The following is an 18,171-nucleotide window of genomic DNA, read 5'->3' as shown; positions in this document are numbered from 1 at the left end:
AGTCTGGCTGAGCCTCAAATCCTGTGCAGAGGCAAGATTTGACATGCAGAAACATATCAGGGGCTTCAAACCAGCCAAACGGGAAAAGGAAAGGCCCCTTCAATTGTTTGAGGGAGAAGAGGAAGACCAGAGGCAATATTATCTTTCATCAGCCACTCCCCATGAGGGAATGAGCTTTCCAAAGTGTACAGACTACACTTAGCAGGGAAGGGAGGAGCCTCCTCTTTCTTCACTAAAAAAGCCTGATTCTGACCAGATATCAAATCGAGAACTGGGACTACCTGGGGTCCAATCAGAGCCAGTCACTGTGTTGGCCTTGATTATCTCTTCTGTCCTGTGTGAGTGGGTGGGTGGGAGGGGGGACTGTGAGATTTATGCTTCAGAGGTTCACCAGGTTTGTCAGGAGTCCTGGCTTCTGACCTGTGGGCTCTGGGGGCACAGACAGGCTTGTGAGCCAGTTCCTGTCCCCCAGAGGCCAGAGGCCAGAGGCCAGTTGGAGAGACACACACGCAGTGTTAGTGACGGCAGCAGCAACTGCTATGCTACTGAGGGGTTTCTGTGAACTGTTAACCTCATTTCTTCCTCATAATGGCACTAAGAGACGTTACGCCTCACAGCAGCTCTCTGTTACATGCACAAGGAAACAGGCTCACAGAGCTTAGTTACCTATTCCAAGTCACCATGGCAAATAGATGGCAGAAGAAGGACTCAAAGACTCGAGTCTGTGTGACTCATACTCTAAGCCGAGGTTCTCAACTGGGAGTAATTTTGGTCCCTTTCCTCCACTCCCCAGGGGACACTGGCAATGTCTCGAGGCATTTTTTTTGCCACAGTGTGAGAGATGGCCACTGGCATCTAGTGGGTAGAGGCCACCAATGCTGTTTTTTAGCATCCCACGGTGCTCAGGTCAGCCTCACCTCCACCCCAACAAGGACTTATTGGGCCCAAAATGTTAATAGTGCTGAGGCTGAGAACTGCTGCTCTAGACCATCTCTGTCCACTTCATTAAAACAGGGCTTGCCTGATGGCTCAGATGGTAAAGAATCTGCCTGCAATGCGGGAGACCTGGGTTGGATCCCTGGGTTGGAAAGATCCCTTGGAGGAGGGCATGGCAACCCACTTCGGTATTCTTGCCTGGAGAATGCCCATGGACAGAAGTGCCTGGCGGACTACATTCCATGGGGTCGCAAAGAGTCAGACACGACTGAGTGACTAAGCACACCACCCTTCTCACCCAGTTATGTTTAGCTTAGTTCCTCAATGTTTCATTTATGGGACTCATCCCGGTGTATTATTTTTACTGCTTGTGATTTCTGTTGCATCTGTCTCCCTCCTGTGGGCTGCTTGAGGGCAAAGACTGCCTTCCTTCTTCAGTCCTCTGTCTCCAACACCTGGCACAGTGCCTGGGACACAGTAGGTGCTCAATAATATTTGTTGAATGAATAAATGAGCAAATAGAGAATTTAACACTATGTACAGGGTCATAACAACAAACTGGCAAACAGTATTATGGTCTCTCTGATTCCAAGTGTGCTCCTTACCCACATGCACAAGACTAAAACAATTAGTGTCACAGGACAGAGGATTGTGCTCTAGGAGCTCTGAGTCCCACAGAGGAGAGAGGACAAGTCAGTGGGTGTCAGTGTCTGATGCCAAATTCAAACTGGGAGATAAATAAGGGGTGGAAGGAGATGGGAAGAGGCTTAGGGCTCAGCTAAGGGCCCTGGCACTTACAGATGGAGAGAGGACTTAGTGGAGAGTTTCCCAGATATTAAAAGAATGGTTTAAAATGACCAGAATCAATCATTCTCCCCTTTAAGCAAAGATGGGTGATACAACATTTCTCTTTTCCCAGGCTTCAGGGACTCTGGTCCTCTTTCAGTCCCCCAAAATAATGGCTGGTGGCACCACAGATGCTTGTTCGCGTCCTAGAATGTCCCTAAAGTCAAGCTCCAGGCTGGCTCCATCTGGCGAATGAAAGCCTGGCAGCAGTTGTCTCCTGCCCCAGGCTTGTGTCTCCTCTGCAGCCTGCCAGCCTGCCAGTGACAGCCTTTTGGGAGCCAGTGTGGGAGCAAACTCCCATGACTCATGGCTGGGGAAGCTGTCAGGGTGAGGGGAGGCAAGGACACACAGGGCAAGGGCAGGCAGACAGGGGAAGGCAGGAGGAAGTGGGGAGTGCAGAGGAAGGAGGAGCCAAGTTAGTGACAGAACAGGGGAGAAGGAAGCAAGAGAGGGATGGAAGGAAATACTACAAGTAATAGTAATGATAGCAAACATTTTGAGTATTGACAGTAGTCTCAAATTGTGTAAAATCCTTACAATGCATAATCGCCTTTAATCCTGAAAACAATTCATGGGGTAGTTTTCCTTTATCATGTCCTTTTTATGGATAAAAAACAACAACAAAAAAACCCCCTAAAGATCAGAGACCTTAACCAGTATAAGAACACACAGGTTGTTTTTTGGTGGATTCAGATGGGAAAAAAAGAAGGAAAGAGTTGATATTGTAGATGGTGATGAATAAACTCAAGGTTGTATGGTGTGTGTGAGGGCAGATGGCAGAGTCCTGGAAGCTGGACTCTGGCTCAGAGTCTTAATGAACGTCTGTCTTTAACTGTCCTACTTGTGTAGTAATTTAGGATCAGCTTCGGAAGGTTCTTTGCTTGAATGGGCTTCACTGACAGATCATATTGGAGAGTGCTTGGTGACATGTGAGCCCAAGACAATTCCAATGCCATTGTTAGATATTGATTCTTCCTTCCTAATACAAAGCAATCGGGGTCACAAAAATAATCTGATCTTATGATGCTTGTGGCAAGGAAAACAAAGGAAGTTAAAATAAATACAAATAGCTTTTATATGCTTTAACATCTATGGGTCACTTTCACATCTGTTATCTCTTGTGATATTTTCATTCTGTGGTAGATGTCAGGCTCCACATTTCACCAAAGAGGAAATAGGTTCAGAGAGAGGAATTTCAATTACTAAAAATTGGGGATTCAAATTTGGGTCTTCTCCAAATCTCTAGCTCTTTCCTGCATAAAGGAGCTTTCCAACCCAGCTTCCTGAATGTAAATCTTGGGCACCCTATTGAAAGTCATGCTCAGTGTCTCTTAAAAGCATTTATTTACTTTCTTTTCAAACTAACTTTCCAAAATGAAAAGTTCTGTGAAACAATACCTTAGCCAATTTCTCATGAAAAGAAGACTAATTCTAGGTTATAATTAAAGTCATATTTCTTGTATCAAATGTCCTTTCACTAATTGTTTATAAAAGAGCTCATTTAAAATAAAAAAGTTAGTTCCCCCAAAAGTAATATGTGTCCTTCTAGGAACAAATTAATAGAAGCAAACAGTAGTGTTTTTGGAAATTCCTTGGATAAATAATTTTGTACATACTGTTCCCTTTAGCCCCTCCTTTTCTGGGGCCACACCCTTGTTCCTCTCTTGAATCAACTCAGCCAAAGTCCTCTTGTTCTCTCCACTCAGGTTGCCTTTCCTTCCCTCCACTCCTCCTCCCACACCCTATGGCTCTTTCTTTCCATGTAATTTCTTAGCCCTTGCTATCTACACCCCTTAGAAATGAAAACCCCAGAGGGCTGAGTCCTGATTTTTCTTCACTGTCACTGTGTCCTCAGCGTGCTGCCTGGCTCATAGTAGTTGCACAATAAATATTTGTTGGGTGAATGAATGCATGGGTCACTAGCCATTGGACACAGCCCAACTAGCATTGTTAATGTGAGTTCTCTCTTTCTTTCCTTGTCTCTTCTATTTATATCCCTAATACCAGTCCTGGCACACGAAATGGGAGCTTTGTAAATGTTTGTCAAGTGAATCAAGGAGTGAAAGAAATATTGAAATATTGTTTTATAAAACCTACTTTCAATAGAAACAGAATATATCCATTTTGTGAAATAATATCATATCTCTCCTGTGTCTTGAAAAGAGTGGAGGTTGGAGGTTGAGTGGTGGCATGGCAACTCACTTCAGTATTCTTGCCTGGAGAATCCTACAGACAGAGCAGCCTGGCAGGCTACAGTCCATGGGGTTGCAAAGAGTCAGATATAACTGAAGTCAGTTAGCATGCACACATGGGTGTGTGAGTGCATGTTTATGGTGCATCTGCATGATCACAGATTCCTAATGCTTCTGGTTGATGGAGACCTTAACAATCAAGTGGCAGTAATGATAATACTGATGTTTAACAGTTACTGGATATTTTAGTCCAGGCTCTGTGCCAAGACTTTTTTTGTATTAACTTACTAAATTCCTATAACCTATGCTGTGGGGGTATTTATTATTTCCATTCAACAGCTGAGGAAACTGAGGTACAAACAGCTACATCAACAGGACTCTCTGAAGCCTTCTGGATATATACGTGGGTGCTTCTAGGCTTCTCTGGGAATGAGGGAAGGTGCAAGACCATGTGAAGGCAAGGAAGGTCATCAAGGAAGAGCCTGCCCTCCCCTCCTGTATCCAGAGCTGTTGTTCTGTTAAATGTTTTACATATCAGGCTTCTGCAAAAATATTTCTTAGAGAAACAAGGTTTTATATAGCTAGGAAAAAAAGATAGATATTTTAGTTTTACAGATAGGATACGAAGATTTTAGGGGCGTTAAATCCCTTGGCAGTTATCATCAGTGGCTAAGCCAGGTCTAAAAATCTCAACTCCAAACAGTCCAGAATCTAATTCCTAAACCAAGTTACTTGGGTGCCCGGGTGTTTCCATTAGTTCAGTTCAGTCGCTCAGTTGCGTCTGATTCTTTGTGACCCCATGAACCACAGCACGCCAGGCCTCCCTGTCCATCACCAACTCCCGGAATTTACCCAAACTCATGTCCATTGAGTCAGTGATGTCATCCAGCCATCTCATCCTCTGTCGTCCCCTTCTCCTCCTGCCCCCATTCCCCCCTAGCATCAGGGTCTTTTCCAATGAGTCAACTCTTCGCATGAGGTGGCCAAAGTATTGGAGTTTCAGCTTCAGCATCAGTCCTTCCAAAGAACACCCAGGACTGATCTTTAGGATGGACTGGTTGGATCTCCTTGCAGTCCAAGGGACTCTCAAGAGTCTTCTCCAACACCACAGTTCAAAAGCATCAATTCTTCGGCACTCAGCTTTCTTCACAGTCGAACTCTCACATCCATACATGACTACTGGAAAAACCATAGCCTTGACTAGACGGACCTTTGTTGGCAAAGTAATGTCTCTGCTTTTGAATATGCTATCTAGGTTGGTGATAACTTTCCTTCCAAGGAGTAAGCGTCTTTTAATTTCATGGCTGCAATCACCATCTGCAGTGATTTTGGAGCCCCCCAAAATAAAGTCTGACACTGTTTCCACTGTTTCCCCATCTATATGTCATGAAGTGATGGGACCAGATGCCATGATCTTTGTTTTCTGAATGTTGAGCTTTAAGCCAACTTTTTCACTCTCCTCTTTCACTTTCATCAAGAGGCTTTTTAGTTCCTCTTCACTTTCTGCCATAAGGGTGGTGTCATCTGCATATCTGAGGTTATTGATATTTCTTCCAGCAATCTTGATTCCAGCTTGTGCTTCTTCCAGCCCAGCATTTCCATAATGGCTCTTAAATTTGGTATAACTTATTGACCACGACTTCTTTGTCCAAACTTTCCAGATGTATGTTCTGAGGAATACTGGGTAAAATAAGGTCAGTTACAGGTAAATTTAGAAGTATTTGTCTTGCAGAGTTGTTAGAGGAAAACAGGAAGGACGAGGCAAAGCTAGACAAGGCAGGAAGTAGAAAGAGTACTCAGGACATTTAGAGAAGACCAGTGTGTGTGTGTGTGTGTGTGTGTGTGTGTGTGTGTATAGGTGTCTGTGGGTGGATGGGGTACTGTGTATACCAAAGTAGGCAGGCTTTTGACCCTGGAATAAAAATGGCAACAAAAATAACAATAGCAATAATGCTATTTTTTGAATGGCTCACATGTGACATGTTCACAAGCTCAATGCTTTACATGCAGCATCATTTTTAATATTGAGGTCAATCAGCTCTTCTCACTGAAGAGGAAACAGAACCTTCTAGAGCTGGTAAGTGGCAGAGAGGAAACCAGCGTCTGTCTGGCATCAAAGTACATGCTCTAAATCCTTCAGCTACACTGTGACTTCAGAGTCCCCAGAATCACTGGGACTCAGGCATTTCTGTACCCACTGGCAGCTCTTGGGGCTGGGTCTGCCTCAGAGCAAGGGCCTGTGACCTCGACTCAGGGACACCACAAGAAGCTTGAATTAGATCTTCCTTTACAGCAAGCTAAGCCAGTCCAGGGTGATTCAACCACCTGCTGCTGGGGTGCCTGAGATTCTTTGACCTGGGGACCAAGCCTTCCGTTCCCCAGTTAGAGATAAAATACTGAGATTCTTGGTGGCTGCCTTTTAGTCAATGAACAAGTCAGAAAAAAATGGTCAAAAGTAATCCCTGAATTTTTATAGCCTTTTAAGATTTTCAAAGCATTTCCCCTCTGTGTATTTTAAAGGTCGTTAGAACCTTATGTCAACTCCTATTTGACAGATCAGATCAGAATGAAGGAAAAATTTATGGAGAGTTACACACATCTCAGAAGTGGTTGACCAAGAACTCAATCCCTTGTCTTTTCAGGTCACTTCCTCTTTGCCAGGAACTAGAATGGTGAAGGTCCTAGAAGGAGTGAGAAGTCTTAAGGTCAGGAGAGAAGCTCTGCTGAGGGGCCCAGTGTGGAAAAAACCCGGTAAGTGACTCTTCAGAGGGTACAGCGCTGGCTGGCCCTGCTTCCCTTTAGCTGGGTGGGGGCCCAGAAGAGCTGTGCCCGGAGGTATTTTTGTCTTGTTGCTTCAGCTCAGAAAGCTCCACTTGGAATGATTTATGATGATTTCTTGGGTTTGTTTTGTAAACACAGCCCATACCACAGGAGGGAATTACATTCCCAGGGTCTTCCTTCACAAGTGATATTGCTCTAAAATTATTTTGCTTTGGGCTGATGTTCTCAAGTTGTTGAATCTAGAACATAAAGATGGTGAGAAGCCTCAGAGGTTATCTAGCCCATCTGTCTCACTTTATTTTTGGCAAAACAGGCCTAGAGATGGGGAGGGAGTTTCCTGAAGCATACAGCCAGCTACAGACAAAAGCTGGGCTAGAACATCTGACTACCTTCAGATGTTTCTTCCATGATTACTGTTGCTCTGGGGGCAGAAATGTGAGCACAACAGATACAGTCTACTGCTTCATGGAACTCAGACTTTATAGGGGATATCGACTAAACAGGTCATTAAAAACCACTTTCGTATATCACTTCACACTTGTCAGAATGGCTGTTATTAAAAAGACAAGAAATAAATGTTGGAGAGGGTATGGAGAAAAGGGAATCCTTGTGCATTGTTGGTAGGAATGTAAATTGGTATAACCACTATGGAAAACAGTATGGAGGTTCCTCAAAAAATTTAAAACATAACCACCATGTGACTTAGAAATTTTATTTCTGGGTATTATCTGAATATGCAGAAACTAGAAAAGATATGTGCACTCAGTGTTCATTGTAACATTATCTACAATAGGCAAGATATGGAAGCAACCTAAGTGTCCATCAATAGATGAATGGAGCTCTCTGGAGCTCCCTGAGAGCTACGGAAACAGCCCCACCACAGCCTCCGCATGCCAAGCAGGGCCATCAGAATCTAGAATTTTCCACCTCTGATTTCCAGTTTAGAAAAACCTGGACATGATGGATCTAGAAAGCAACACTCTCTTACACAGGTCTCAAAGCTTCCTCTCACAGAGAGTTTTATAGTTCAAAAGCTAATTTCAATGCTCTTTCCTTTTCCTGTCTCTCTGTTGTTCTGCTTCTCCATCTTTCTTTCATTTTTTGTCTTAGGAGGGTATTAGGTGGTTAAAAGCAATAGGCTTTAGAAATCAGCAGGTCTGGGTTTGAATTGTGGCTTTTCCACTTGCTGGGTGAGTCACTTTGGGTACATTTCTTAACCTCTTGGATTCTGAGTTTCCTCATTAGCCAAATGGGTATATTACTTTTTTAAAATGGAGTTGCAAGTTTGAATCAGGTAATATGCATAATATACATAAGAACTCAGCACGTGGTAGGTGCATAATAACCTGCCATTGCTAGTCATTTGTTCGGTGTTTATCTGGTAGTTACTGGGCGCCAGGCCCTGGGCTAGGCACCAGGATCATAATGCTGATTCCTAAAATGCCCCTTTTAAGTGTCAGGCAGGGATCAGTGTTCCCAAAGCCCAGTGGCAGCACATGAAGAAAATGAAACCCCTAGGCAGGATCTAGAAAATGGCCCCAGATCTAGAAATGGATCTAGCTGCTGTCTGAATGACGCTATCAAGGACGTAGGCTCTCACTTTTTAACCATATTTCCCCTTTGCAGTTTCCTTGTTCCATTTTGTTCAAATTAAAAATCACATTGTGTCTACTACCATGTGGCAGGCCCTGAGCTAGGTCCTGCAAAGGACCCCAAGGTGAGTAAGCTGTGGTCTCAGTCAGTCTGATAGTGCCCACAGGATGGCAACTGGGATGGTCATGGCACTAGAATTGCCCCGTGAGGAATATCTGCAGGGACCAGTCTCTTTAGCTTGATGGTGAAGGACTCAGTGAACCTTCTAATTTCTGAAGGCTATCATAGGAAAGGGGGGTGGGTCACATGTTATTTTGGAGTCCCTCAGAGGCAGAACCAGGGCCCATGGCAGAAATCACCATAAGACGTATTTTGTCTCATTAAAAGGAATGGATCTTTCTAATATCTTTGGGTGTCTAGCAATTGGAAACGGCTCTCTGGTAATCAGAGCAAGCTCCATCTCTAGGAATGCTCAGCATAAATACACATCAGGTTGTTGTAAAGGGAATGCCTGATTCGGGGGGGGGGCTTTGATAGGGTGACCTCTAAGCTTCCTAGTAGCTCTTCTCGATGCAAGGATTCTGTTTCCATTGTCTAACTCACACTACCTTCCCTTGGATGCCTGCCAGCTTCCTCCCTCTGGGGCTCACCCTGCAGTTTACCTCACTCCTTCCTGAACCTAGCTCCGGAACTTTGCCATGGCAACTTAACAACCCGGGTCCAACGTGTCAGGCCACTGGGGCATATGTGAAATAGATTTCAGTCTGTGTTTTGGCTGGAAATTTTAGTTTTGTTATCATATCAGCCCCTTTTAGAAATCTTCCCCCTTTAGGTATTTGGGTTTTCTTTCCTAGATTTATATTTTACACACATTTCATATAGAAAGATACACCAGCATCTGTTACTACATTTTTAAGCTTGATATTTTGGAAAAATCAACATCATAGTCACTCTGGAGTCAAGATGTTGAGTTCAAATCTTATCTCTATTACTTACTATCAGTGTTGTCCTGGCCAAGCTTTTTAATCTCTGTAAGAGATTAATATCTTAATATCTGTAAAACAAGGTAATAATGACATATAGCTCATAGGAATGTTGTAAGTCTAAATATATAATAACATGCAAAGAACTTGGAACAACGCTGGTACATTGTTTTCAATAAATGTTAATGGTAAATAAATAATCATTCAATAATAATGTCATCCATATACTTCATTTATTATTTATGTATTATTTTTAGAACTATTTCCTGTGCATTCCGTAAGTCAGAATAATATCAGCTTTGAAAGGGTTCTAGAAGTTATCAAATTCAACCCACCTTTTTACTGCTAAGGAAATTGAGCCTCAGAGGAGTGCAGCTATTTGCTCATAAGGCAGAGGCAGGAGGAGGGTGCAGGGGCCTTCGCTCTTGTCGGACGTTCTTTCACATATCCCTATCCCCTAATGAGAATTAATTAAAGGTTACCATATTTTCCTCGTAGGTTGCTTTAAGAAAATAACACGTCACAAGCATGTAGCTAACTAAATAGATACTGAAACGCTTCCAAGGAAATTTATAGTTTGAAGAACTGGAAACAGGAAAATAATATTTATATACTACTCTCTGTCTCCCTGTTTGGGAGGACCTTGGATCCCAGCTCCCAGGGATCCAGCAGCCCGGCATCCCCCCTCCAACCGCCCATGCCTCTTGAGGAGCAAGTGTTATCCTCGAGATAACCTTGCATAAATGCCTCTTTGCAACAGCCCTTCTAGTTTCTTCTTGGAATACCAGTTCCAGGGCTGGTGCTTTCAGCCTGTGTGGTTTAAATTATTTATGGATGTGCTGCCAAACTTTTGAATGTGTGTAAAATTTATTTTTGCTTCAGCTGCACATCACACTGTTGCAAGGGTGCCTGCTGAGCTAAGTAGATGGAGGGATGTGCCGCAGAGCCAGGTCAACTGGCTGTAAAGAGGTGTTGTGTAAAGCTGAGGCACTTCAAGGAAGACTTGCGAAGACTGTACTGGGGTAGGTGGCAACTTGGTTTTGGAGTTCATGAGAAAGCATGATTAGGGCAAAGCAAAGTTCAAGTCAGCCTTCAACTCAGGACTGAGGGGCACTGAGTGAACCACACAGTTCTGATGGTCCCGTGGAGAGACCTTAAACATCGGACCTGCCCCTGCCCGTTGCCTGCTTTACTGATTTCAAGTGTGCTGCCCCAAATTCCAGAATTTGAAAGTGTACTATGAATAAAACATCTGAAAACCATTGTCCTAAGTCTAATATGGAACAAAGTGTCCCCTGGTGACATAATTTTGTGCAATACTGGGTTGAACAAAATTCAACCTGATTCCTTACTACAGGATTTCTCAGTGACTTTGAGGTGCTAATGTATGTGATGACTCCCGCAGAGCAGGGGTAGAATGCAGCATTTATTCATCTTTTTTGGTCACAGAACCATGTTTTTCTTTCAAAAACATATGTGGGGACTAGTATTTTGAGGAAACACTTTGGCAGATACTGTTTCAAAGGATTTCTCCTTTCTTTTGTTTGAAAGTGTTCTGAAGGCTGTCATATGAAGGCTTAATTCAAAGTCTGAGCCTTGGTAATGGCTCAGTGGGTAAAGAATCCTCCTGCAATGCAGGAGGCACAGGGTACCGGGGTTAGATCCCTGGGTGAAGAAGTTTTGGTCCCTGGAGAAGGGAATGGCTAAGCACTCCAATATTCTTACCTGGGAAATCCCACGAACAGAAGAGCCTGGTGGACTATAGTCCATGGCGTAGCAGAGTCTGACACGATTGAGCACACAGACAGAGTCCCTGACACACAACTCAGCAACCCACCTGGACGCCTAACTTTACTTAAGGTACTTTTTAAACACATCTGAGAAGGTTTGAAGGACTGCTTACTCTCCTTGGAGGGAGATGGGGTCACTTCTTAATGCAAAAACGAAAGATGGTAACTTGTATACTCTACCTTAGGGTTAGAGCATCTTTGGAGGATCTGGCCTCCTTAGTCAGATATTCCTGTAAATTACTTTTGCTTACAAGGCTGCTTCCATGATGTGGCTCCCAGGCTGCCCCTGCTCAGGACACACTGTGTTGGAACTGCTTTCTCTCCATCTTGCTATACCCTGTAGAAAGCCTTCATGTTTTGGCCTGAATGCTACAGGCTGGAGCTAATCCTTTGGCCAGCATGTCATTAGCCTGCTCAAGTTAATAGCTTGGAATGTCTTTCCAATTTTTTGGACTCATTTTTTTCTCACCAATAAAGGCAACAAGCACACACAAAGGGAAGCTGAATCTACCTCAGGGTAGATGCCACGCTTTGGCAATGCCACAGTGAATACAATAGGGTTTTTTGAATAGATGCATGATAATAAATTAAAAATACAGCATGCTACCTTCAAGAAGTGCTGTAGAGACCAAGAGGAGGAAGTGATCACTTCTGTCTGGATGATCTTTAAGGTTCCTCCAAGCTCTTAAAGTATTCTTAGATACCATACCTCTGCTGCAGTTGGCCCAGAGCCTTCTGATCCTCAACACAGCAGAGAAGGTGGAGGAACTCTGTCACTGAGTGCTAGATGACTGTTAGCTGATCTCCTCTGGACTAAACCTCACCTGGCACAGACCCCGACTCAGCCCAGGCTGGCAGGATCATCCTGTTCCACTCCCCCAAGCAGGGGTGTGTGCACATCCTGAACCCAGTCTACCTTAGACATTTGGGCTGGAGAGGAGCAGAAACTGTGTGCATCTCATTCAGTCTCTGGAACAGCCTCCTAGTTTGAGAGGGGAGGATGGATTCTCACATGGAACAGCCCAAAGAAAACATCTAAAATTCTTCACCCAAGACCCCAAACCCTCTTGGTTCGGTTGCAGGGCACCCCTTTTTACTTCCTTCTGAGACCTGGAGACTCACATTCTTCCCTGTTCCCATTTTTTTTTTTCTCCTACTATTTTTCCTCTTTCTTCTGTCCTTCCATATTTCCAAGTACCATGAGCCAAGGGTGATTTCAGCAATAGTGAAATTGTCAACGCTAATGAGTTGCTGGTTATAGTTTCAAGTAGAAAAATGAGGACACACGTCTGCTAATCCCCAGGTGACCCAGGGTGTGAGGAAAGACTTTGGCTCTGAGCACCTTCAGGTACTTCTAGTGTACTCTAGAGAGCTTGTCCCAGTCTCCTTTCCTTAACAACAACAAAAAAAGTTTTATTCCACTGGGGACAAAATACCTGGAAGCAGCATTGTTAGTAGTTGTAGTCACAGGCCACCCACCCTCTGCCCTTCCTCATTATATCCCCAGGGGCACTACAGCAAACAAAGAGTTGTGTCTGGAGAAAGCCAAGGGTGGGCTGGCACAAGGAAGCCTGGAAACCTGGAATGGGGAGTCCAGGAATGGGAAGGCCTTAGCTGGGAGTAATAAGGAGGTGCTTCATCCCATCCCCTCTGAGTAGTCAGAAATCATGTCCACTAATCTCAAGAGCTGACTCATTGGCAAAGACTCTGATGCTGGGAAAGATAGAAGGCAGGAGGAGAAGGGGATGACAGAGCATGAGATGGTTTGTTGGCATCACCAACTCAATGGACATGAGTTTGAACAAACTCTGGAAGATGGTTAAAGACAGGGAAGCCTGGCTTGCTGCAGCCCATGGAGTCAAAAAGAGTTTGACACAGCTGAGCTACTGAACAGCAATCTATCTCATCAAGCCTCTAACCTGAGGTCACCATCTCACCACTTCACCTACCTAATCAGGAAACCACCTCCTACCCGCCCTACTGATAAGCCTGAGACTACCCTCCATTTTCTTGGAACTCAGGATTGTCAACCACCATCTCATTCCCTCCTTCCCTCCCTCCATCCTTCCTTCCTTTCTTCCCCACTAAATGTATTCCTGTCACCTGTTTTGTCTTATTCTTCCCTGGTCCCACCCTGGACCTTCCTTCAAGACTTCTGCAGCACCCCTACTTTCTGCTGTTCTCTGGCTCCTTGTCCTCTGTTTGACATGTGGGCAAAGAAGAGCTACCACTGCTGATTCCACTTTTCACTGCACTCCTTTGTCCATCTGCACCACTACTCTGCCACTGAACCTGCTTTTTGATGGGTAACAAATGACCTCTGAATAAATCCTTTAAAAAAAAAAATCTATTCAACTCTTTCAAAGTATTAAAATTTAAATTAAAATATTTATTATAAAAATACCCCCAATAATACTCATTTTATAAAGAATTAAAATATTGAAGAAGTATGTAGAGTAGAAAATGAAACATCACCTTGGGAATTCCCTTGTGGTCCAGGGGACCTGTTAGCACTATGTGGCTAAGCCAACACTCCCTGACCCCCAACTCTAAGCCATTCCCCAGAAGCAACCATTATAAAATAGTTTGGTAAACCTTCCACTATGCTGTTACTTACAAATTTGGGATTATTTTAGTACCCTTCTACAATTGGTATTTTTATTTAATGCTATGCTGCAGATGTCTTTCCATGTAAGTATATCAGTTCAGTTTAGTTGCTCAGTTGTGTCCGACTCTTTGTGACCCCATGAACTGCAGCACACCAGGCCTCCCTGTCCAAAACCAACTCCCGGAGTTCACCCAAACCCATGTCCATCGAGTCGGTGATGCCATCCAGCCATCTGATCCTCTGTTGTCCCTTCTCCTCCTGCTCCCAATCCCTCCCAGCATCAGAGTCTTTTCCAATGAGTCAACTCTTCGCATGAGGTGGCCAAAGTACTGGAGTTTCAGCTTTAGCATCATTCCTTCCAAAGAACACCCAGGACTGATCTCCTTTAGAATGGACTGGTTGGATTTCCTTGCAGTCCAAGGGACTCTCAAGAGTCTTCTCCAACACCACATCTCAAAAGCATCAATTCTTCGGCACTCAGCTTTCTTCACAGTCCAACTCTCATCCATACATGACTACTGGAAAAACCACAGCCTTGACTAGACGGACCTTGTTGGCAAAGTAATGTCTTTGCTTTTGAATATGCTATCTAGGTTGGTCATAACTTTCCTTCCAAGGAGTAAGCGTCTTTTAATTTCATGGCTGGAATCACCATCTGCAGCGATTTTGGAGCCCCCCAAAATAAAGTCTGACACTGTTTCTACTGTTTCCCCATCTATTTCCCATGAAGTGGTGGGACCAGATGCCATGATCTTCATTTTCTGAATGTTGAGCTTTAAGCCAACTTTTTCACTCTCCTCTTTCACTTTCATCAAGAGGCTTTTTAGTTCCTCTTCACTTTCTGCCATAAGGGTGGTGTCATCTGCATATCTGAGGTTATTGATATTTCTCCCGGCAGTCTTGATTCCAGCTTGTGCTTCTTCCAGCCCAGCGTTTCTCATGATGTACTCTGCATGTAAGTTAAAGAAGCGGGGTGACAATATACAGCCTTGACATACTCCTTTTCCTATTTGGAAGTAGTCTGTTGTTCCATGTCCAGTTCTAACTGTTGCTTCCTGACCTGCATATAGGTTTCTCAAGAGGCAGTATATACAGACATATATAATTTTTAAAATGTCCTAACAGTGTTCCATTTCATAACTGTATCACACTTCATTTAGCCAATCTTCTTGTGATAAATACTGAGGTTTAGAAATACCATTTATTTATTTGTTCATTCATTCATCTATTCACCAGTCTTCTTTGATGGCTGTTTCAATTTATTTATTTGTTTACTTATATATTTGTGTATATTTGTGTGTTCACTCATCCATAATCCCATTACAAAAAATTCCTTGTACCTGTGTCTTTGCACACTTGTGCCCAGAGTACTGGACATTGCTAATTGCTTTCCTTTTTGTCCTAGTAAACCACTCTTTCCCCATAGCACACAATGCATATTTACCCCTTTTTGCTTCTTTCCAAAGTCTCTTCTCCTGAAATGACCACTTTCAACTAAGTCTTCTTATCCCAGGCTTGTGTAGAATCATACCTGACTCCCTAGACTAGTCCTCCCTAATGGCTTCCATTTATATAGCATTTACTATGTGTTAGGTCATGTGCTGCAGCAGACATTGTATCATTTCATCGTGTAACAGTGGGATGAAGCATGAATTATACTACTGTCAGCATTTAAAGGTGATTAAAAACTGAAGCTTAGAAAGTTACGGAACTTGTCCAGGTCATTCAACTCATCACATGGAGGAGCCAGGATTCAATCTCAGGCTTCTCCTGCTGTGTATCATGAATTCACATAAAGCACTACATTCACTACATCTTCGGCTCTGCTATTCATAGGACCTCACACATGCACTGACTACAGCACTTGCCAGATTGAATGGTGGCAACTTACTCACAGGTTTGCTTCTCTTCACTAGACTGGGAACTCCCCGAAGGCAGGCCCTGTGTCTCTTCTTTCAGCATTTCCCATATTGAGTACAGAACCTGGTTTTATCTAAGGTGCTGATATGGATTTGAATGAATGAACCTAGGTTTGCTGAATGAGGAATTCCAACAGTTCCTGAACCAGGTCAAGAGTCACACTTCAGCACTCAATAGCACATGCTGAACTTGAAGTTTATTTTCTGCTAATTAATGAAAATAAAATACCCTACTCCCAGGGCCCTAATTAACTAAATTACAAAAAGCTCTGTAGATTGGCAGGTGGTAGAACATAATGGTTTAAGACACAGGCTCTGAAATGAGATGACCTGTGTTCTGATCCCAGCTCTGCCATGTATTAGACAAGTTATTCAACTTCCATAATCCTAAGTTACCCAACCAGTAAAAAGGATATGATGACAGTTATTTAGAGCTAGATGAAGAAGTTGATAGGAAACACTGTATGTTAGTGCCTGGCATAGAGAAGGCACTCAGTAAGTGTTAGTTGTGATGTTGTTATAAGGACCAGTATTAACCCCTGTCAATCTTTGCTCAAAGTGAAATAGATGAAGCATTCATTTCTCTTACCACTCTCCAAAGTAAATTTATTTTTTTTTTACTTCCAATCTATAAAAATTCTCTTTCTGGCTCTTACTTATAAAACAAACATTTATTGAGTGCCTTCTGTTTACCAGACTCCTCTCTGATTCGTCCTTCAATTATCAGGGAGAATCCGCAGTCTGCAGAGAGACGATAAGCCTTGCCTGGGATAGCAGCCCCGAGGAGGATAAAGTTTTCCTGCTTTTTACTGCTGAGAACATTACTTGATTCTCTGGAAAACACACCTTTTTCTTTTCAAATTTCATGGATTTGTTTTAAAGTATTTTCTCATCAAAGTCTGAAGGTATTATACAGTGATACATGAAGGAACAGATAGTTTTTAAGGTCTGATTCATAGAGGTACCTATGCTGTCTTTGTTCTCTTAGGCAAAAAGCTTTCAGAAGGTCTCAAAGATGAGTTTAGGAATCAACATTTGTTTCCTGAGTCTGTGCATATTCTTACCTGTGAGTATTTGTTTTTCAGAGGGATTGTTGTTACTTTGCTTGGGCTTAACTGGGTCTTTCCAAGTATATTTGAGAATGACCCCACCCCCGGCAACCAAAACCAAACAAACCTGAAAGAAAATCCCCAGTCCTAAACTCAAATCCCCCAAAAATGAATGACTCTGGACAAGCAAGCTTTCTAGATCTAATGGATTATTCAGTTCTAGAACTATATATTCCCAGAGAACCGTGCCTACTGTTTTAATTGAATTACCTCAAAAGGAGGAAATATTTCTTAGGAATGTGGCTTAGCTTTGAAACTAGGGATTATCTTTCCTTGCATGTAAAGTACATATCTCTTACTACAAATGAAGGGGGTCCCTTTTCCAAGTGATACTTGTTTAGGAAATCCAGCTTTAGGGATGAAAGAAGACGTGAAAAGGGAAAAGTTTCCTTTTCTTTGGTCTGAAGGAGGCATGACTTCATGTTATGCAAATTCCTGGCTGCTTACTCTGGAATACATGTGCAGTAAGAATCAGGCCTCCCTGGACTGCCAAGTGCTCCTAGAAGCTCCTAGGGCTGGGTGCTTCTTTTTGCTCCTTGCTTCCCTGGAACCCTGGCTTCTTGGTAAGATACTCTGTTATCTGAACTGCTCAGGCCACCACTCAGGAAGGAAACTGTGGGCCAAACAACCAAAACACTCACCTTGAGCCCAAAGTGTGACCCTTTTCCCTGAGCCTCAGTTCCCTCAGCTGAGAGGTAAGGAGTTTCCTCTGAGTGTTCCTGAACTCTAATATTCTGGGATTTCAGAATCTTTTCCCCTGCTAGGCCAGTGACCTAGTTGTGAAGGACAGTGAGAACGAAGCTGTTTGGAATTCATGGGTGGGGTGGGTGGGGTACCTCCTAATAAACTTGACAAAGGATTGGAGCAACCTGTTTCCCCAAGACTCCAGTGAGGGCTGAACAAGGTGTGTCCCTGCTTTGGCATCACTGCAGAGACATTTGGAATGCACTTATCAGGGCACATCAGGCTCATAAACGTGACACTTCACCATCTGAAATACTGAAAAGGTAAAATTGCACACGATGTGGAGCCCAGGTGATCTGAGGATCGAATCAGTATTTCAGCTCAATTTCTCTTCAGAGCCCCTGTCTGAGAGAACACCTCCTCTGCCATCTCAAAAGGCTTTTTAATACTGTTTACCCCTGAGTGATTTTGTCCTGAGGAGGAACTGTGGGAGGGCCCATGGGGATTTCAAAAGCTTAGTGCTGGACTGATTCTGTGCCTTAATGATTTTGAAAGCCTGTGTATTTAGGGAGGTGGTGGCAGGGAGTCTGGGGCAAGAAGCTTGGACTGCAGTCATGGTTTTGCCACAGCATGGCTGTGCAGTCTCGAGCAAGCTGCTTCATTTTTCTGGGCCTCCATGTTCTCACCAAACAGCATCTCTGTCTGGTCCCTTCCTGCCCTGGCACACCAC

General features: G+C 43.5%; 1 long non-coding RNA gene across 1 annotated transcript in view; it reads left to right on the top strand.

Annotated features, from left to right (window-relative positions):
* Positions 1-18,171, top strand: part of LOC112447452 (uncharacterized) — a 171,193-nt gene that overhangs the window by 12,210 nt on the left and 140,812 nt on the right. Inside the window, exon 3 of the long non-coding RNA XR_003035654.2 lies at positions 6,617-6,725. This is a non-coding gene — a long non-coding RNA (uncharacterized lncRNA). The remainder of the gene's footprint in view (positions 1-6,616; positions 6,726-18,171) is intronic.

The sequence above is a fragment of the Bos taurus genome, chromosome 7, assembly GCF_002263795.3.
Source record: "Bos taurus isolate L1 Dominette 01449 registration number 42190680 breed Hereford chromosome 7, ARS-UCD2.0, whole genome shotgun sequence".
In the NCBI taxonomy this organism is placed as follows: domain Eukaryota; kingdom Metazoa; phylum Chordata; class Mammalia; order Artiodactyla; family Bovidae; genus Bos; species Bos taurus.
This window is presented reverse-complemented; position numbering and strand designations above follow the sequence as displayed.